The sequence below is a fragment of the Saccopteryx bilineata genome, chromosome 3 (genome assembly GCF_036850765.1).
Source record: "Saccopteryx bilineata isolate mSacBil1 chromosome 3, mSacBil1_pri_phased_curated, whole genome shotgun sequence".
Classification (NCBI taxonomy): Eukaryota; Metazoa; Chordata; class Mammalia; order Chiroptera; family Emballonuridae; genus Saccopteryx; species Saccopteryx bilineata.
Genome location: NC_089492.1, coordinates 71,540,382 through 71,560,043, shown reverse-complemented (window position 1 = coordinate 71,560,043; position 19,662 = coordinate 71,540,382). Strand labels below are relative to the sequence as shown.

The following is a 19,662-nucleotide window of genomic DNA, read 5'->3' as shown; positions in this document are numbered from 1 at the left end:
CCAATATCTCTAATGAATACAGATGCTAAAATACTAAACAAAATACTAGCAAATCGAATACAACAACATATTAAAAAAATAATACATCATGATCAAGTGGGATTCATCCCAGAATCTCAAGGATGGTTCAACATACGTAAAACGGTTAATGTAATACACCATATCAACAAAACAAAGAACAAAAACCACATGATCTTATCAATAGACGCAGAAAAGGCTTTCGATAAAATACAACACAATTTTATGTTTAAGACTCTGAACAAAATGGGTATAGAAGGAAAATATCTCAACATGATAAAGGCCATATATGATAAACCATCAGCTAACATCATATTAAATGGCACTAAACTGAAGGCTTTCCCCCTTAAATCAGGAACAAGACAGGGTTGTCCACTCTCTCCACTCTTATTTAATGTGGTACTAGAAGTTCTAGCCAGAGCAATCAGACAAGACAAAGAAATAAAAGGCATCCATATCGGAAAAGAAGAAGTAAAGGTATCACTTTTTGCAGATGATATGATCCTATACATCGAAAACCCCAAAGAATCCACAAAAAGACTACTAGAAACAATAAGCCAATACAGTAAGGTCGCAGGATACAAAATTAACATACAGAAGTCAATAGCCTTTCTATATGCCAACAATGAAACAACTGAGAAGGAACTCAAAAGAATAATCCCCTTCACGATTGCAACAAAAAAAATAAAATACTTAGGAATAAACATAACAAAGAATGTAAAGGACTTATATAATGAAAACTATAAACCATTGTTAAGGGAAATCGAAAAAGATATAATGAGATGGAAGAATATACCTTGTTCTTGGCTAGGAAGAATAAATATAATCAAGATGGCTATATTACCCAAAGCAATATACAAATTTAATGCAATTCCCATCAAAATTCCAATGACATTTTTTAAAGAAATAGAGCAAAAAATCATCAGATTTATATGGAACTATAAAAAACCCCGAATAGCCAAAGCAATCCTAAAGAAAAAGAATGAAGCTGGGGGCATAACAATACCTGACTTCAAACTCTATTATAGGGCCACGACAATCAAAACAGCATGGTATTGGCAGAAAAATAGACACTCAGACCAATGGAGCAGAATAGAAAGTCCAGAAATAAAACCACATATATATAGTCAAATAATTTTTGATAAAGGGGCCAACAACACACAATGGAGAAAAGAAAGCCTCTTCAATAAATGGTGCTGGGAAAACTGGAAAGCCACATGCAAAAGAATGAAACTGGACTACAGTCTCTCCCCCTGTACAAAAATTAACTCAAAATGGATCAAAGATCTAAACATAAGACCTGAAACAATTAAGTACATAGAAGAAGACATAGGTACTCAACTCATGGACCTGGGTTTTAAAGAGCATTTTATGAATTTGACTCCAATGGCAAGAGAAGTGAAGGCAAAAATTAATGAATGGGACTACATCAGACTAAGAAGTTTTTGCTCAGCAAGGGAAACTGATAACAAAATAAACAGAAAGCCAACTAAATGGGAAATGATATTTTCAAACAACAGCTCAGATAAGGGCCTAATATCCAAAATATACAAAGAACTCATAAAACTCAACAACAAACAAACAAACAATCCAATAAAAAAATGGGAAGAGGATATGAATAGACACTTCTCCCAGGAAGAAATACAAATGGCCAACAGATATATGAAAAGATGCTCATCTTCTTTAGCTATTAGAGAAATGCAAATCAAAACGGCAATGAGATACCACCTCACACCTGTTCGATTAGCTGTTATTAGCAAGTCAGGTAATAGCAAATGTTGGAGAGGCTGTGGAGAAAAAGGAACCCTCATACACTGTTGGTGGGAATGTAAAGTAGTACAACCATTATGGAAGAAAGTATGGTGGTTCCTCAAAAAACTGAAAATAGAACTACCTTATGACCCAGCAATCCCTCTACTGGGTATATATCCCCAAAACTCAGAAACATTGATACGTAAAGACACATGCAGCCCCATGTTTATTGCAGCATTGTTCACAGTGGCCAGGACATGGAAACAACCAAAAAGCCCATCAATAGATGACTGGATAAAGAAGATGTGGCACATATACACTATGGAATACTACTCAGCCATAAGAAATGATGACATCGGAACATTTACAGCAAAATGGTGGGATCTTGATAACATGATACGAAGCGAAATAAGTAAATCAGAAAAAAACAGGAACTGTATTATTCCATACGTAGGTGGGACATAATAGTGAAACTAAGAGACATTGATAAGAGTGTGGTGGTTACGGGGGGGGGGAGGGGGGAATGGGAGAGGGATAGGGGGTGGGAGGGGCACAAAGAAAACAAGATAGAAGGTGACAGAGGACAATCTGACTTTGGGTGGTGGGTATGCAACATAATTGAACGACAAGATAACCTGGACTTGTTATCTTTGAATATATATATCCTGATTTATTGATGTCACCCCATTAAAAAAATAAAATTATAAAAAAAGAAAAAAAAAAAATAAAGCCCCTTTCCCCAGGTAGAGAAAACTTAATCTTGATCAATACTAGGTTCAATTCCCTAGTGAACCACTAAATTATCTGGCCTTTAGTCTCTTCATTGAAACATTAGAGGGTTTGACTCACTCTCAAAGTATTCTTCTAGGTCAGGCATTTGAATACAACATCAGAAGTAATCCTTAGAGCATTCTCTGGGGCTGAGGATGGGCATTTTCCACAAACACTGTCACCCTGACGATACAGAATTATAAAATTATTTACAGTCATTTTACTTGTAGCCTTCATTAAAATCAACAGTTGCTCACCTTAAATGTGAACTGGTTCTAAATTTAAAAACCTAATGGAAAGTAGAAAAGGACAGTAAATCTCTTATTTCATTTAGTTGAACTGGGAAGATTATTTGAGAAGGCATTTGATTTTAATGCTTAGGAAGGACATAATATCTGTGGAGGGAGGAAGAAGAAACGCAGCCTCAGCGTGAATGACTTTACTCCATGTGCGTGCAATAATATGAGACGTGGCAGAGACGTGAGAGAAAAATCTAAGAAGTATGGAATGGTGGAAATCAAGAGGAGAGAGAGAGAAGTTCAAATAGAAAAGAGTAACTAACCGTAGCAAATAGTCTTTGAAGTCAAATAAGATGAAAACAGACACATACCCACTGTTGACTTCAGTGACCATGGTTTTCATGGTGGGAGGCAAAGTCAAGGCTGACTTGGGTGAAGGAAGTGTGTGACTGAAGGTGAGGACAGAAGGACTTTTTGAATGCACCAAGGCTGAGAAAGAACATCTGGAATGAAAACTGAATGGCTGAAATGTAGACATATTTAAATGGGAATAGGAACATGAGGATAGGGGAGGTTGTGACAGCAGGCAGAGAACAGAACTGTGGGGAGAGGAAGTCCAGACTATCAAGAAGAGGGTGACTGAGGAAACCTCCCAGCCCGTGTGTATGATCACGGGACAAGCCTTGTGGCTGCGGAGCTGGTGGGTGGATCTTGGAATAGGATGATTAATCCTACGTGTTTGAATTTCACAGACCAACCTATAAAAAAGAAACAGATGATCCAGATGGAGTGGCTAACTTTCTTAATTTCTCAAAGACATTTTCTTAAAACTGGGTAAAGTTTGTCAGCTTCTTTCTTTAAGCACTCTGACAATAGGATCTCATTTTCTCCCAGCCTGCCAAGTCTTTGCTGAGAAATCCACTGATAACTATGGGAGTTCCATTTTATAAGAAAAGCTTTTGTCTCTGCTTCTTAAATCCTCTTTGTCTTTGAATTTAGACAAATATTATTACAATATCTTGGGGAAAATTGTTTTGGAGTGAAATTTTTGAGTTCACTAGCTGTATGAACAAATCTCTTTCTTCCCTGTGCTGGAAAAGTTCTCAGCCATTATTCCTTCAAATATACTTTCTACCCCTTATCTCCTCCCTTCTTCTTCTGGGATTCCTATGATGCTTCTCTTGATGCTATTCTATAAGTCTTACTGGCTTCCTTCATTCCTTTCTATCTTTTTCTTCTTTCTGTTCCTTTAATTGAGTAATTTCCATTGGTATGTCTTGTACCTCACTGATTCTGTTTCTGCTTGGTCAAATCTGTTGAAGAGTTCTATTAAATTCTTTAGTTCATTAATTGTATTCTTCAGTCCCAAAATTTCTATTTGGTTTCTTTTTTGTTTGTTTTCTATCTATCTCTTTGTTGAACTTCTCAATTTGTTCTTGTATTGTTTTATCTCTCTCTTTTTTTTTTTTTAAGTGAGAGGAGGGGAAATGGACAGACTCCCGCATGAGCACCAGATGAGGATCTACCCGGCAACCCCCGTCTGGGGCCAATTCTCGAATAAACCCAGCTATCCTCAGCGCTTGAGGCTGCAGGAGGAGAAAGTGTAGAGAAAGAAGAAAGGTGGGGGAAAGGCAAATGGTCACTTCTCACGTGCGCACTGACCGGAGATTGAACCCGGGACATCGCACACTGGGCTGACGCTCTATCCATTGAGCCAAGTGGCCAGGGTCTTGTATTATTTTTTATGTCATTAAATTGTTTATCACTGTTCTCTTATAGCTCTTGACCATCTTTAGAACAATTATTTTGAATTCTTTATCAGGCAATTTCTGGATCTCCATTTCTTTGTAGTCAGTTATTGGAAGTCGACTGTCTTCATTCAGTGGAACCATGTTTCCCTGATTCTTTATGGTCCCTGTAGCCTTATGCAGGTGTTTGCATATTTGAAAGCTGGCATCCTGTGCTCAAGTAGAGGCCTGAGCTGGCTCCAGGGGAGCATATGGAGAGGGACTCGGATGACCAGAATCAGTGAACAAGATACCTGTGGAGCCAAAGTGGGTGAAATCTGCAGGTGTTTGAGGCAGCCATGCAGAACATTAGTTTCTTCAGGGATGAAATCTTCAGGGTTCATCTGCAGAGCCATCCCTGTGCATTGTAATCACTCCCACTCTGTAGCCACTGCTGGGGTAGCCCCTACTTTTCCTTCTCATTTCTAGCTTTCTTTGTACAAAGTTTTGCCAGTTTGGGTAGGGTGAAAATGAAACAGGACTTCATGCAGTGCCCTAAAAATATTCACCCCACTCTTCCTGTCCAGTGAGGGGACTCTTCCATGGGGACGTTCCTTCCTGGCACTGAGCTATGCTTGTTTAGAGGCTGAAGTACAGGTAAATGAAGCTGTCTTACTTCTCTTCCTTTGCAGTTATTCTCCAGTTTTTCAGTGTCACTAAAATGTTTTAAATGGACTTTAGAATTCTCCCGGAATTGGTGTTGTTCATGGAGAGCTGTCTAATTATTGATTTTTGTAATGAGACAGTGCCTGGAGTCTTCTAATCACCATTTTGATGATGTCACTTTCCTCAAAGATATTCTTTTAAACTACCCATCACCGTCAATGTTTCAAAAAGTAGAAAGGACCTAATTTCAAAAAAGGACAGTTTTTTAATTTGACAAATTTCACTTTATTAAAACTCACTGCATTGTTCTTAATTTTTTATTTTGTACTGAAGTAACAGAATGTTTATTATCCTCTGCCCTTGACCCACAAACAGCATTTGGGAACCAAGCTCTAGACCAGGCAGCTCTGCCTTGTCCACAGTCCACTCATTGTGCTGGGCTTGTTCTGCTCTTGATAGACCAGGACTCTGGGCTCATTGAGCTCCTTATCATGTTACCTCTCTCTTTACCATACTACTGAGTCCCTCCCTGGTCCCCTGGTCCACATAAGAAATAACCTAGTTGCTCTGTAAATGAATCCATCCCTGATTCCATATCTTAAATTGCTCTCTAAGCCCTTTGAGAACAGGGATTGCCATTTACTTTAATATTTAGCATAGTGTTCAGCTCAAATGTGGTGTTCTGTTTGTTTCAATGGATAAAGGGGCAAAGAATGGATGGATGGATGGATGGATGGATGGATGGATGGATGGATGGATGGAGAGATAGATGAAATTCTGGAATTTTGGTGACTGCTTGCTAATTGGAACCCCAGACAACACTCGCCCCATCTGGTCTTGGAACATTCTGGAAAATGCATGCATTTTGAACCTTTGATTCTACATGTTTGCAGACAACCTTTTTTTTCTGTTGCTTCTCTGGTCGCTTTAGAGTCTTCTTTCCATATTCACTCTTCACACTCACTTTCCCATGCTGATGCCTGCTCTATCCCAACCTTGAAGGTTTCGGTTCTAATCACAGGACAACTCGTTATGTCCAGGAAGTACCTTTCAGGCTTCTTCTCTAAATTAATAAATATCCCCAAAGGTTTCTTGTTTTCTTTAAATCTGGGCATCCACATATGTAAATTATGTAAAGGCATGATAGAGACTTACACATCAAATTCTGCTTCATTTCCAAAATCAGTTAGTGAAAGTTTTTGAACCTTAATCAAACTGTGGCCTTGAAAATGGAGTGGCAACCCAAATATAAAATACAACATACAGCAGAAATGTTGGATTTCAATATTGAACTAGCATTGGCATTGAGGAAGTGAGAGAAATCTAAAGATGAAGCTATGCATGCTAGTGAACTTCTCCTCGGTTGAGTGAAGAGAGAAGGGAGCAGAAGGTGCTATGGTGTATAACTTGCAGGGAAGCCTGGGAGTAAACATGGCATCCCACAGGAAGAACTAAGGCTTTGAAAAGCCAACATGGGCTCCCCCTTCCTTCAGAAGAATCTGACTATCCACTTCCATAGTGAGCCCTTGAGATTCTTGTAGGTATCATTAGCTGTTCTCTTTGCAAATGCAGCTATCCTGGCCAGAGCTAACACATTATTGTGAAAATGTTCGTTTCACTTAGTTTGCTCAGTTTTTAAAATCTGTGACAAATGCTTTAAGTGGTAGCATGAAAGTCTAGGACATGATTATAAAGAAAATTTAAATAGGAAAGTATACTTTTATCACTGTCTATGCTGGTCTGATAAATCAAGACGTGGGTTAGATGTGGGTGATTTTGTGTGTGTGTGAGTGAGTGTGTGTGTGGTGTGTGTGTATTTAAATAGCAATTAAATCTATAAATTAACATAGCACAAATAAAATATTGTTAAATAGATCTATTTTTATACTGAGTAAAATTCTCATAGCCAAATTTAAAGAGTTTAGGAAGACTGCTAATTTCCTATCAATAGAAATAATATTTTAAGTTATGACTTTACTTCCAATTGATACAGTGTGTAGCAAAAGTAGGCTTAAAGTTGTGAGTAGGCAAAACAGTTCATTCTTATATTATTGTTTATTAATTATTCTATTATTTTCCACATGAACAACTGTAAACCGATCTTTGCCCACACTGTATTAAAATCTAAGTTATGAAGACCTAAAAACTGTAATGTTAAGGCTCATTCTCACTTGAAATTAGAATAACTCAACGTGGAAATTGTGATGACTGCTGATTCAGTGGGAAACATTCAGAGTCAGAAATGTTACAGTTTAGGCCGACTCCGTTTTACATAATGAGCTCATCTCTTTAATCTTTTCAAATTACATCAATACAGGAGAACATATCCATTAAGCGTCTTCACTCAGTCTTTTTTATTTTATGCTCCAGGAGTTCAAAGGTTAGAACAAAAGGAAACCAAACTCAGTCAGCCTGTTCATAAATCATAAGCTGCTGAATCCATATGCTCTTCCTGAGCTCTTTGCTATCTGTGCTATACATACTCCTATTAAGTGAAACTCCTGATGGACCCTTAAAGCCATAAAGCTGTATTTTCATAAATCTGCTTCATACATACATAGAAAAATAGATTTTTTAAAAAGGTCCATGTCCTAGGAGCCTAATGCTATTGTTTTACCATTATTTGTAACTCATTACATATCTCAGAGTTCTTGTATCAAGCACCCTATCCACTGAGTGCAAATCCCGGACTTTCCAGTAAATACAACCTGAATGGAACTCTGGTAAACCAGGAATTTGAAGTTAGAACAGTGCTATCAGGATACTTTCAAACTTATTAATTTTCTTTAAAGAATGGCCAGTTGGATAAAGGGCAGGTATTAACACAGATTTGCAGATGTTTTGAAGCATCCTTTTAAAAAGTATATCAAAACCTGATATTTTGTGAAAAGGGAAATGTTTGTGTTTTTGAATGACTCATTCTAACAACAATTGTTATTGACATGCGTTTGCAATGTGTATTTCTAAACAGAGCTGCTTTTTGTGCCAGTTGGCAAAATTACTCTTAGCTGGCACTTTAAATATTTTAGGAAATAGATTATTTCCCGTAGAAAGTGATGCTGTTTGGAGTTATAATTTTATGGAACTCTAATTCACATGCTAGGGTTTAATATTGACTTTTGTTTGAGCCATAGTGTGGCAGACATGATTAGCTCCCACTACAAATATCTGGAAACATAACAAACATACTTTCACAGGCAAACTCCATTTATAAGCAATTTTTAAGAAGAAATCCCAAAAGGATAATGAGCTAAACGGGAAACAAGGACAATAACTGAGCAAACATCCAGGAGCTCTCGGTGTATGCTGATCTCGATAATGTGAGGGACCCAGGTTTTACTGCTCTACAAGGACAAGAAACAAGAACTTGGAAAATGAGGAATTGATATTGATATCCTTTATGTAAATCAGAACTGTGAAAGAGATATACCTTCAAAGAAAATGTAAATAAGAGAAAACAAATCGACCATGACAAAGGGAGATGGAAGGATGACTAGTCTGTCTTGGTGTAGATTTGGGCTGGGAGTAAAAAAGATTTTTATTAAAAATTATTATGATAGACCTGCCCCATTGTGGACTTAGGTTTAAATTGATACTGTCCACGTGTGGCCAAGGAATCCTCAAACCTTAGTTATAAATGTAAAATTGTCTCCAAACCCATTCTAACCAGGGTGTTGATCAAATAAGTTTGTAAAATGTGATTTTTATGTTTGCTTGCTTATAGTTTGCATTGGGGCTGGGCAGTGCCAGGTATATGTGGTCTGTGAAATTGCAAATTACCTTCTGGCTTGGGAAGGACTGTTGTTTTGCTAATTTTTGCTGGAGGAGAGGTTTTCCCACCGGAAAGTTTTGAAAAGAAAAGAGCAGAAGAAGAAGGAGAAGAGGTAGAGAAAGCCATGTTTGCAGAGTGAGAGCAGTGAGAATGCAGGGTGAGGAAGAAGCCATGTTGGCAGAGAGGAGAAGGTGTGCAGATGGAGAATAAGAGGTGAGGGGCTTTTGCGAGCCCTACTGAGATGAGACTGGTGAGGCCTTTGATTCTAGGAGGAACCGGAGAAGGTTCTCCTGGTTGTGGAACTGGATAATGTGTCAGGGCTTGTGAGCTCTGAATGAAAGAAGAGGGAAGTGTTTTCCCTGTGTGTTGCTCATCAGGGTATGCAGGGTAAAAGCAAATATAAAATTTCACTAGTGGGAAATGTTTTCAATCCAGGCCATGAAGACATCTCATAGTAAAAATTCCCCAAAAAGGGACTTACAATTCAGATTTTCAAACAGAGGAGGCAGTTTCACTGGCCCCAGGCCAGTGTGAGTCCTTGGGCCAATGCAGCACTGTGGTAGCAAAGCTGGTTGGCCTCCAGTCTGCACACCTGAGTAAATCCCAACACCAGAGTATGTGTCACCTCATAGGAATGCGAACGCACCTTAGTGTTGTAAAGTATCCTACCTTAAGTCCTCAGGTTTACGTACAGACACCAAGGCAGGATACAGAAGAATTTTTAGGAGGAGATTTATTAATAAGCCGGCTATATATGACTTACATGGGGTATAGCTAACCCAAATTGTGTGTGTGCAAAATAGCCCTAAAGCTAGTTATATAGACTTGATCACATATAGGTTGGGGGAAAAGGAGGGGGAGCATGACACAATAAGCTTACAACATTCATCTATAGGATCTATAAAAACATTTCTACATATTAACTTACAAGGTAACACAATAGTGATGTCATTTTACATATCAAAGACATTCACAAATCTTTTAGTGTCTACCTCCCATTCCTTTGTCTAGAGGTATATGTTACTCTCAGGATTCCAGGAAGGGAGGAAGAGTTAAAATCAGTGTAGGGAATGTAAATATTGTCTCTTATTGAAAGGGAAAGGAAGTTCTTCAGATAACCTTTATTCTTTCAGAGAACTATAGTTAAACTAAATGACCCAGTCATCCTTGTAAGCCAGGAAGCTCCCACATCCTTCTCCCTCCATTCTCTAAAGAAAGGAGGGGGCAAGAAGCCTGACTTTTCCTCTTTAAAATAGCATTGCCAATACTAAGTTTTTGTACCAATACAGTTCTTTGGTACCTTATCACATTAGAAGCCCTTTCAGCAGCATTGGAGGAGGAGCGGAAAAAAAAGAGGAATAGTCAGTACCAGTGGCTAGCTTGGGCATTGGCTGATTTTTCTTTTTCTTTTTTTATTTACAGAGACAGAGAGAGAGTCAGAGAAAGGGATAGACAGGGACAGACAGACAGGAACAGAGAGATGAGAAGCATCAATCATTAGTTTTTCGTTGCGCGTTGCAACACCTTAGTTGTTCATTGATTGCTTTCTCATATATGCCTTGACCGCGGGCCTTCAGCAGACCGAGTAACCCCTTGCTCGAGCCAGCGACCTTGGGCTCAAGCTGGTGAGCTTTTGCTCAAACCAGATGAGCTGGGCTCAAGCTGGAGACCTCAGGGTCTCGAACCTGGGTCTTCCGCATCCCAGTTCGATGCTCTATCCACTGCACCACCGCCTGGTCAGGCAACATTGGCTGATTTTAACACCAGTTTTTCTCTGGCAGATCTGTGTCAGAAAAACACTCCTATAAGCCTGTCTTGTTAATGACATCATGTTCAGAGCCTGATTTAAACAGGTGTTCCTCCTGCTATATGTCTTCTCCTGCAGACCAGTGGCCCAACTTAGAAAAAGAACATCTGAGAAAAACAGATTGATGACTTATGCTAAAGACCTCATCTCCAACAGCAGATAGATGGACTTTTCTGTTGCAGATTATATTTGGTATAAAGATGCAGACGCTCTAGCAGTTGAAAAAAAACAAGACAGAAACCAAAAAGGCAGGTGCCAAAGATCACAGGACCTGAGCTTTTTCATATGATGGTTCCAGACCAGAAGGAAAAAGTGGACAGCATGAAATCTAAATCACATATTGAAATCGTATACAAACTGCCCCCCAAAACAAGAATGTTGTATGTGAGAAAATATAATGTATGTCAATTTCATCTCAATTTTTAAAAATAAATAAATACATGTTGTTGGGCAAATAAGTTTTTAAATATGATATATGTTTGCTCGCTTATAGTTTGCAGTGTGTATGGGAGACAGGTTGTAAGCAGGCCAGGTCATTATAGCCTAAGGCTTAATTTTAAGACTAAGCTTTTCCCCACACCATTGACTGATTTCATGATGTTGGGTGGTGCACTCTCATGAAGAATCCCATTATACCTCAGATAAATGACTTTGTATCAGAGGCGTCCTTGTTTGTATATTGGATTAAAGGTTTTGATTTCTACACTATAAAGTGGGGCAGACCAGGAGCTTGCTCTCTCTTGGTTCCTGAGATTAGCACTAGAGGAGAGAACAGAGAAAGACCACATGGAGGGGAGGAGAGGCAGCCAAGACGGCGGAGTGCTGAAGGAGAAGCCAGTTTGTTCACAGTTTGTGTAGAGAGAAGGAGATGGGGAACAGAGATGAATAAGGCTGATGAGGTAGACACCTTTGATTCTAGGAAACTCGGATAAGTCAGTAGCTTTTTGAGTGCTGAATGAGTGCGTTTTGGAGCCCAATGTGTGTTTTTACTTGCCCACCAGGTGCAAGCTAGGATTAAAAACAATGGCCCACCAGTTCTTGGTTCTATTGTTTCATTACCGTCTGTCCGAATCAAATCCGAACCTGCATGGGCCAGGAGGCTCTGATGGTAGCCGTGGCTACTGACTTCACACGTTTTGAAAAGAAGAGGATCCAGAGTGTAAGAAGAAATTCCAAGCCAATCTAGTTATTGCATTTGTCTTTGACATGCCTCCATCATGACATAGTCATGCAACAAAAAGAACAGAGGCAGCCTGTGAATTAGGTGCCAGGCTGATGATTTTGAAAACCCTCCTGAGTGACATCAGGAGCACCTTTGAGAACACAAGTGTCCAAAAGTCTTGAGCCTATGAACCACTTAGTCTTCATGTAGTCTCACATGCATTCACTAAGAGAGAAAATTTTGGCAGACACTGACACAGATGAAGAAAATTTAAAAGACACATGTTGGTCCTATCTAATGACAAGGTACAAGTCACTAGTAACCAGTGCAAATGTGAAGCCCATGCCTTGTAACTGCAGCCCTGCAGTGCCCACAGGACTTCCAGAGAAAGGGAACAAGCCACAAGGAGATCATCTGAGGAAAAGAAAATGTTGGAAAGAGGAGGAGAAAAAAGATGGCAGCAGAGTAGGTGGATGCACAGACGCCCAGCTCTCACCACCAAACTGGAATACAAATCAATTTAGGAAAAATCTGCATGAAAAACCAACTCTGAACTGCAAGAACGGCTCTCAAAAACCAAGGAGCAAAGAGGAAATCACAGGAGTCCTGGTAGGGAGCCCCTGAACCTCTTCTGCTTGCTGAAATGGAGGGGGGGGGGCTGAGAGCCCAGAGAGGATCTCGGAGGGAGGGGAGCAGAAACTACGGCTCACAGCCACTTGCCTGGCGACCAGGGAGCGAGGTGCGTTGAAAGAACCAGCTTATCTCCCAGGTGGAGACGACAGGGAGAGGGACAGACTGTGAGGGGATAAGGAATGCAGGAGAGGAGCGAAAAGGGCTGACTCATCCGTGCTGGAGGCGGCCATAGCTGGGGGAGGGACTGAACCTTTCAAAAAACAGAGCTGAAGTGCTTCCAGATCAGAGACCTCCGGACATCTCTCCAGCTCCAATCAGCGCAACAAGACACAGCTGAAAACAAGAAGTGGGGAGGAGGGGCAGTAACTCAGGTCTCCATGGAGATCTGAGATACACCTCCCCCTACTGAAGCTGAGAAAACACCCTGCCCCCAGTGAGTCTAGCTGGCTAAAGAGGCCTTCAGAGTCTCAGGTTACACCCACCGCATTCCTGAATACAGTTTCAAGGAAGCCCCCTGCTGAGATCAGTAAACAAGACTATCACCTGTTAAGAAAACAAACAAATCAAGACTTCAAAGCTGCCCAAATCCGAACGTGGATTACAGATAACAGCTGATACCAACCCAAGAAGACCTAGAAATAACACAACTGAAAACTGGAGGCAGACACCAAGCCTAGACTCAACCAACTCTACAAATAAAACAAAAAAAAGAGGATGAGAAGACAAAGGAGTGCAATCCAAATGAAACCACAAGAGACACCTTCAAAAGATGAACTGAGTGATATGGAAATAATCAAACTTCCAGATGAGGAGTTCAAAATAATGATTCTAAGGATGCTTAGAGATCTTAGAACAACAATGGAGGGGCAGTTTGAAAACCTAAATAAAGAAATAGCAAGTATAAAAAAGAATCAGTTGGAGATGACAAATACAATATCAGAAATAAAGACCACAATGGAAGGAATTAAAAACAGGATAGATAGAGGACAGCAAGTTAGAGGACAACTGGAATGAAGGCATGAAAGCAGAGAAGGAAAGAGAAAAAAGACTCAAAAAGTCAGAGGAAACTCTTAGAGAGCTCTGTGACAACATGAAGAGAAATAACATCCGCATCATAGGGGTTCCTGAAGAAGAAGAAAAAGAACAAGGGATAGAGACTTTGTTTAATCATATCATAGCTGAAAACTTCCCTAAATTAATGCAAGAGAAACTCTCACAAATCCAAGAAGCACAGAGGACTCCATTAAAGAGAAACCCAAAGAAACCTACACCAAGACACATCATAATTAAAATACCAAAGCTAAGCGATAAAGAGAAAATATTAAAAGCTGCAAGAGAAAAAAAAGTTATCACATACAAAGGAGCCCCCATAAGGATGACATCTGACTTCTCAACAGAAATGCTTGAGGCCAGAAGGAAATGGCAAGAAATATTCAAAGTAATGCAGAACAAGAACCTACAACCAAGACTACTTTATCCAGAAAGGCTATCGTTTAAAATCGAAGGAGAAATAAAAAGCTTCCCAGACAAAAAACAACTCAAGGAATTCATTACAACCAAACCAATGCTGCAGGAAATATTAAGGGGCCTGGTGTAAACAGATCAAAGTGGGAAAAGAATACAGCAAAAAAAAAAAAAAAAGGAATACACCTTTAAAGAAGAAAATGGCAATAAACAACTACATATCAATAATAACCTTAAATGTAAATGGATTAAATGATCCAATCAAAAGACATAGATAGGGTAGCTGCATGGATAAGAAAACAGGACCTATACATATGTTGTCTACAAGAGACACATCTTAGAACAAAAGACACACATAGATTAAGGTAAAAGGGTGGAAAAAAATGTTTCATGCAAATGGAAATGAAAAAAAAGCTGGGGTAGCAATACTTATATCAGACAAATTGGACTTTAAAACAAAGGATATAGTAAGAGATAAAGAAGGCCACTACATAATGATAAAGGGAGTAATCCAACAGGAAGATATATCTATTATAAATATCTATGCACCTAATATAGGAGCACCTAAATATATAAAGCAGACTTTGATGGATTTAAAGGGCGAGATCAACAGCAATACTATAATAGTAGGGGATTTCAATACCCCACTAACATCACTAGATAGATCCTCAAGAAAGAAAATTAACAAAGAAACAGCAGACTTATTGGAAACACTAGATCAACTCGATTTAATAGATATCTTCAGAACCTTTCACCCTAAAGCAGCAGGTTTCACCCTAAACCTAGCACCCTAAATATACATTCTTTTCAAGTGCTCATGGTACATTCTCTAGGATAGACCACATGTTAGGGCACAAAAGTGCTCTCAACAAATTTAAGAAGACTGAAATTGTATCAAGCATTTTCTCCTATCACAACGGCATGAAACTAGAAATGAATCACAACAGAAAAGCTAAAAAATTCTCAAATACATGGAAACTGAATAGCAGGTTGTTAAATAATGAATGGATTAAGAATGAGATCAAAGAAGAAATAAAAAAATTTCTAGAAACGAATGACAATGAGCATACAACAACTCAAAATTTATGGACACAGCAAAAGCAGTGCTGAGAGGGAAGTTCATAGCACTACAGGCACACTTTCAGAAGCTAGAAAAAGCTCAAATAAACAACTTAACCCTGCATCTAAAAGAATTAGAAAAAGAACAGCAAGTAAAGCCCAAATGTAGTAGAAGGAAGGAAATAATAAAGGTCAGAGCAGAAATAAATGACATAGAGGCTAAAGAAACAATACAGAAGATCAATGAAACTAGGAGCTGGTTCTTTGAAAAGGTAAACAAGATTGATGAACCTTTAACTAGACTCACCAAGAAAAAGAGAGGACTTAAATAAATAAAATTAGAAATGAGAGAGGAGAAATAACAACTGACATAACAGAAATACAAAATATTATAAGAAAATACTATGAAGAACTGTATGCCAAAAAACTAGACAACCTAGATGAAATGGACACATTCCTTGAAACATACAATCATCCAAAAATCAATCTGGAAGAATCAGAAAACCTAAACAGACCGATTACAACAAAGGAGATCGAAACAGTTATCAAAAAACTCCCAACAAAGAAAAGTCCAGGGCCCGATGGCTTCACAACAGAATTCTACCAAATATTCAAAGAAGAACTAACTCCTATCCTTCTCAAACTATTTCAAAAAATTCAAGAGGAAGGAAGACTTCCAAGCTCCTTTTATGAGGTGAGCATAATTCTGATTCCAAAACCAGGCAAAGACAACACAAAGAAAGAAAATTATAGGCCAATATCCCTGATGAATAGAGATGCTAAAATCTTCAACAAAATATTAGCAAACCGGATCCAACAATATATGGAAAAAATCATATACCATGATCAAGTGGGATTTATTCTGGAGAGGCAAGGATGGTACAATATTCGTAAATCAATCAATGTGATTCATCACTTAAACAAAAAGGAGAAAAACCACATGATAATTTCAATAGATGCAGAAAAAGCATTTGATAAAATCCAGCACCCATTCATGATCAAAACTCTCAGCAAAGTGGGAATACAGGGAATATACCTCAACATGATAAAAGCCATCTATGACAAACCCACAGCCAACATCATACTCAATGGGCAAAAATTAAAAGCAATACCCTTAAGATCAGGAACAAGGCAGGGGTGCCCCCTTTCACCACTTTTATTTAACATAGTCCTGGAAGTCCTAGCCACAGCAATCAGACAAGAAGAAATAAAAGGAATTCAAGTGGGAAAAGAAGAAGTAAAACTATCATTATTTGCAGATGATATGATATTATATATAGAAAACCCTAAAGTCTCAGTCAAAAAACTACTGGACCTGATAAATGAATTCAGCAAAGTGGCAGGATATAAAATCAATACTCAGAAATCAGAGGCATTTTTATACACCAACAATGAACAGTCACAAAGAGAAATTAAGGAAACAATCCCCTTCACAATTACAACCAAAAAAAAAAGTACCTAGGAATAAACTTAACCAAGGAGACTAAAGACTTGTACTCGGAAAATTACAAAACATTGATAAAAGAAATCAAGGAAGATACAAACAAGTGGAAGCATATGCCGTGCTCATGGTTAGGAAGAATAAACATCATTAAAATGTCTATATTATCCAAAGCAATCTATAAATTCAATGCAATACCAATTAAAATACCGATGACATACTTCAAAGATATAGAACACATATACCAAAAATTTATATGGAACCAAAAGAGAACAAGAATAGCCTCAGCAATCTTAAAAAAGAAGAATAAAGTGGGAGGTATCACACTTCCTGATATCAAGTTATACTACAAGGCCATTGTACTCAAAACAGCCTGGTACTGGCATAAGAACAGGCATATAGATCAATGGAACAGAACAGAGAACCCAGAAATAAACCCACAATGCTATGGACAACTGATATTTGACAAAGGAGGCAAGGAAATACAATGGAGTAAAGACAGCCTCTCTAACAAATGGTGTTGGGAAAATTGGACAGCTACCTGCAAAAAAATGAAACTAGATCACCAGCTTACACCACTCACAAAAATAAACTCAAAATGGATAAAAGACTTAAATGTAGGCCATGAAACCATAAGCATCTTAGAAGAAAACATAGGCAGTAAGCTCTCCAACATCTCTCGGAGCAATATATTTGATGATTTATCTCCATGGGGAAGTGAAATAAAAGACAGGATAAATAAATGGGACTATATCAAACTAAAAAGCTTTTGCACAGCTAAAGACAACAAGAACAGAATAAAAAGACAAACTACACAATGGGAGAACATATTTGACAATACGTCTGATAAGGGGTTAATAACCAAAATTTATAAAGAACTTGTAAATCTCAACACCAGGAAGACAAACAATCCAATCCAAAAATGGGCAAAAGAGATGAATAGACACTTCTCCAAAGAGGACATACAGATGGCCAACAGGCATATGAAAAAATGCTCAACATCACTAGTCATTAGAGAAATGCAAATTAAAACCACAATGAGATATCACCTCATACCAGCCAGAATGGCACTCATCAACAAAACAACACAGAATAAGTGCTGGCGAGGATGTGGAGAAAAGGGAACCCTCCTGCACTGCTGGTGGGAATGCAGACTGGTGCAGCCTCTGTGGAAAACAGTATGGAGATTCCTCAAAAAACTGAAAATCGAACTGCCTTTTGACCCAGCTATCCCACTTTTAGGAATATACCCCAAGGACACCATAGAACGGCTCCAAAAGGAGAAATGCACCCCCATGTTTGTGGCAGCATTGTTCACAATAGCGAAGATCTGGAAACAACCCAAGTGTCCATCAGAGGACGAGTGGATTAAAAAGCTTTGGTACATATATACTATGGATTACTACTCAGCCATAAGAAATGATGACATCGGATCCTTTACAATAACATGGATGGACCTTGATAACATTATACAGAGTGAAATAAGTAAATCAGAAAAAAAACTAAGAACTACATGAATCCATACATAGAAGGGACATAAAAATGAGACTCAGAGACATGAACAAGAATGTGATGGCAACAGGGGTGGGAGGTGGGGGGATGGGGTGAAGAAGGAGAGAGGGGTTGGGGGAGGGGAGGGGCACAAAGAAAACCAGATAGAAAGTGACATAAGACAATTTAACTTTGGGGGAGGGGTATACAGCACAATCAAATGTCAAAATAATCTAGAGATGTTTTCTCTCAACATATGTACCCTGATTTATCAATGTCACTGCATTAAATTTAATAAATAAATTTTAAAAATTATTAAAACTAAAAAAAAAAATGTTGGAAGGAGACTAACTAAACTAACTAAGCAGATTCTAACTAAACAGAAAGAATAGCAGAAACTCCTGACAGCTCAGACTAAGGGCTATGACTCACATCAAAGTTTAGCTCCGATGTTTAAATTCAGAGTAAAATCTCTCAGAAAAAATGAAAAGGAAAAGGTGAAAAAATACCAATAAAAACTAGAAGAAAGAGAAGAAAAATTTTTAAAAAGGCTTTTGCGCCCTGGCCGGTTGGCTCAGCGGTAGAGCGTCGGCCTAGCGTGCGGAGGACCCGGGTTCGATTCCCGGCCAGGGCATACAGGAGAAGCGCCCATTTGCTTCTCCACCCCTCCGCCGCACTTTCCTCTCTGTCTCTCTCTTCCCCTCCCGCAGCCAAGGCTCCACTGGAGCAAAGATGGCCCGGGCGCTGGAGATGGCTCTGTGGCCTCTGCCTCAGGCGCTAGAGTGGCTCTGGTCGCAACATGGTGACGCCCAGGATGGGCAGAGCTTCGCCCCATGGTGGGCGTGCTGGGTGGATCCCGGTCGGGCGCATGCGGGAGTCTATCTGACTGTCTCTCCCTGTTTCCAGCTTCAGGAAAAAAAAAAAAAAAAATGAAAAAAAAAAAAAAAAAAGGCTTTTGCTATTGAAGAGTTGCTCAGAAAAAAGTACTAGAATGGCAATTAAAAAAATGGTATTATCCTAACACCCTAAAAGCACTAAGACTATCCAATGAATGTGTTTCAAAGAAAAGCTAAAGTGAAAAAAAATATCTGAGTATTCAGCACTCAAGAGATGAAAATGTTCACTGAACATAAAGAAAGCTTTAATGAACAAGATGAAAATAGAAGAAAGAGAGAATTGGGGAGAAAATTATTTTATTTATACCACAGCCAGGATTCTAGCAAGGAAAAAGATGAGGCTAATGAAGAAGGTGGAGAAGATAAATCTGTTGAACAATAAAACAGGATCTGCAAAGTGTCCTCTCTCTGCCCATGTTTTTGGCAGCATCTGGTGTCAGCCACCACACTTGTGCTAGGAACTTCAATGGGAGCACCTCCATCACGTGCAAGGATCCTGAGCAGTCATCTGTAACTTGCAAAGGCTGAATCCCTCTGATTGGTCACTTGGTCAATTACAGTAAGGCTTTGCCTATTCAGGTGTTTTCATCGCTGCATATGGTCTGTTTGCAACCCTGATCTTCCTTGTATTTTTAAAATCCATTTGAGAATCAAAGCTGTTTCACACTGATCATAAAAATATACAATATTTTATTATTTTCGGTGGAAAAAAATGGCTTAGCATTGACAACAGAGAGAAGTCTTGGCTTTTAGTGATTTGTTTG

At 38.9% G+C, this 19,662-nt stretch overlaps 1 pseudogene; it reads left to right on the top strand.

Annotated features, from left to right (window-relative positions):
- Window positions 1-11,839: 11,839 nt before the first annotated feature.
- Window positions 11,840-19,426, top strand: LOC136329800 (protein FAM161A-like; annotated as a pseudogene).
- The last annotated feature ends 236 nt before the right edge of the window (window positions 19,427-19,662 follow it).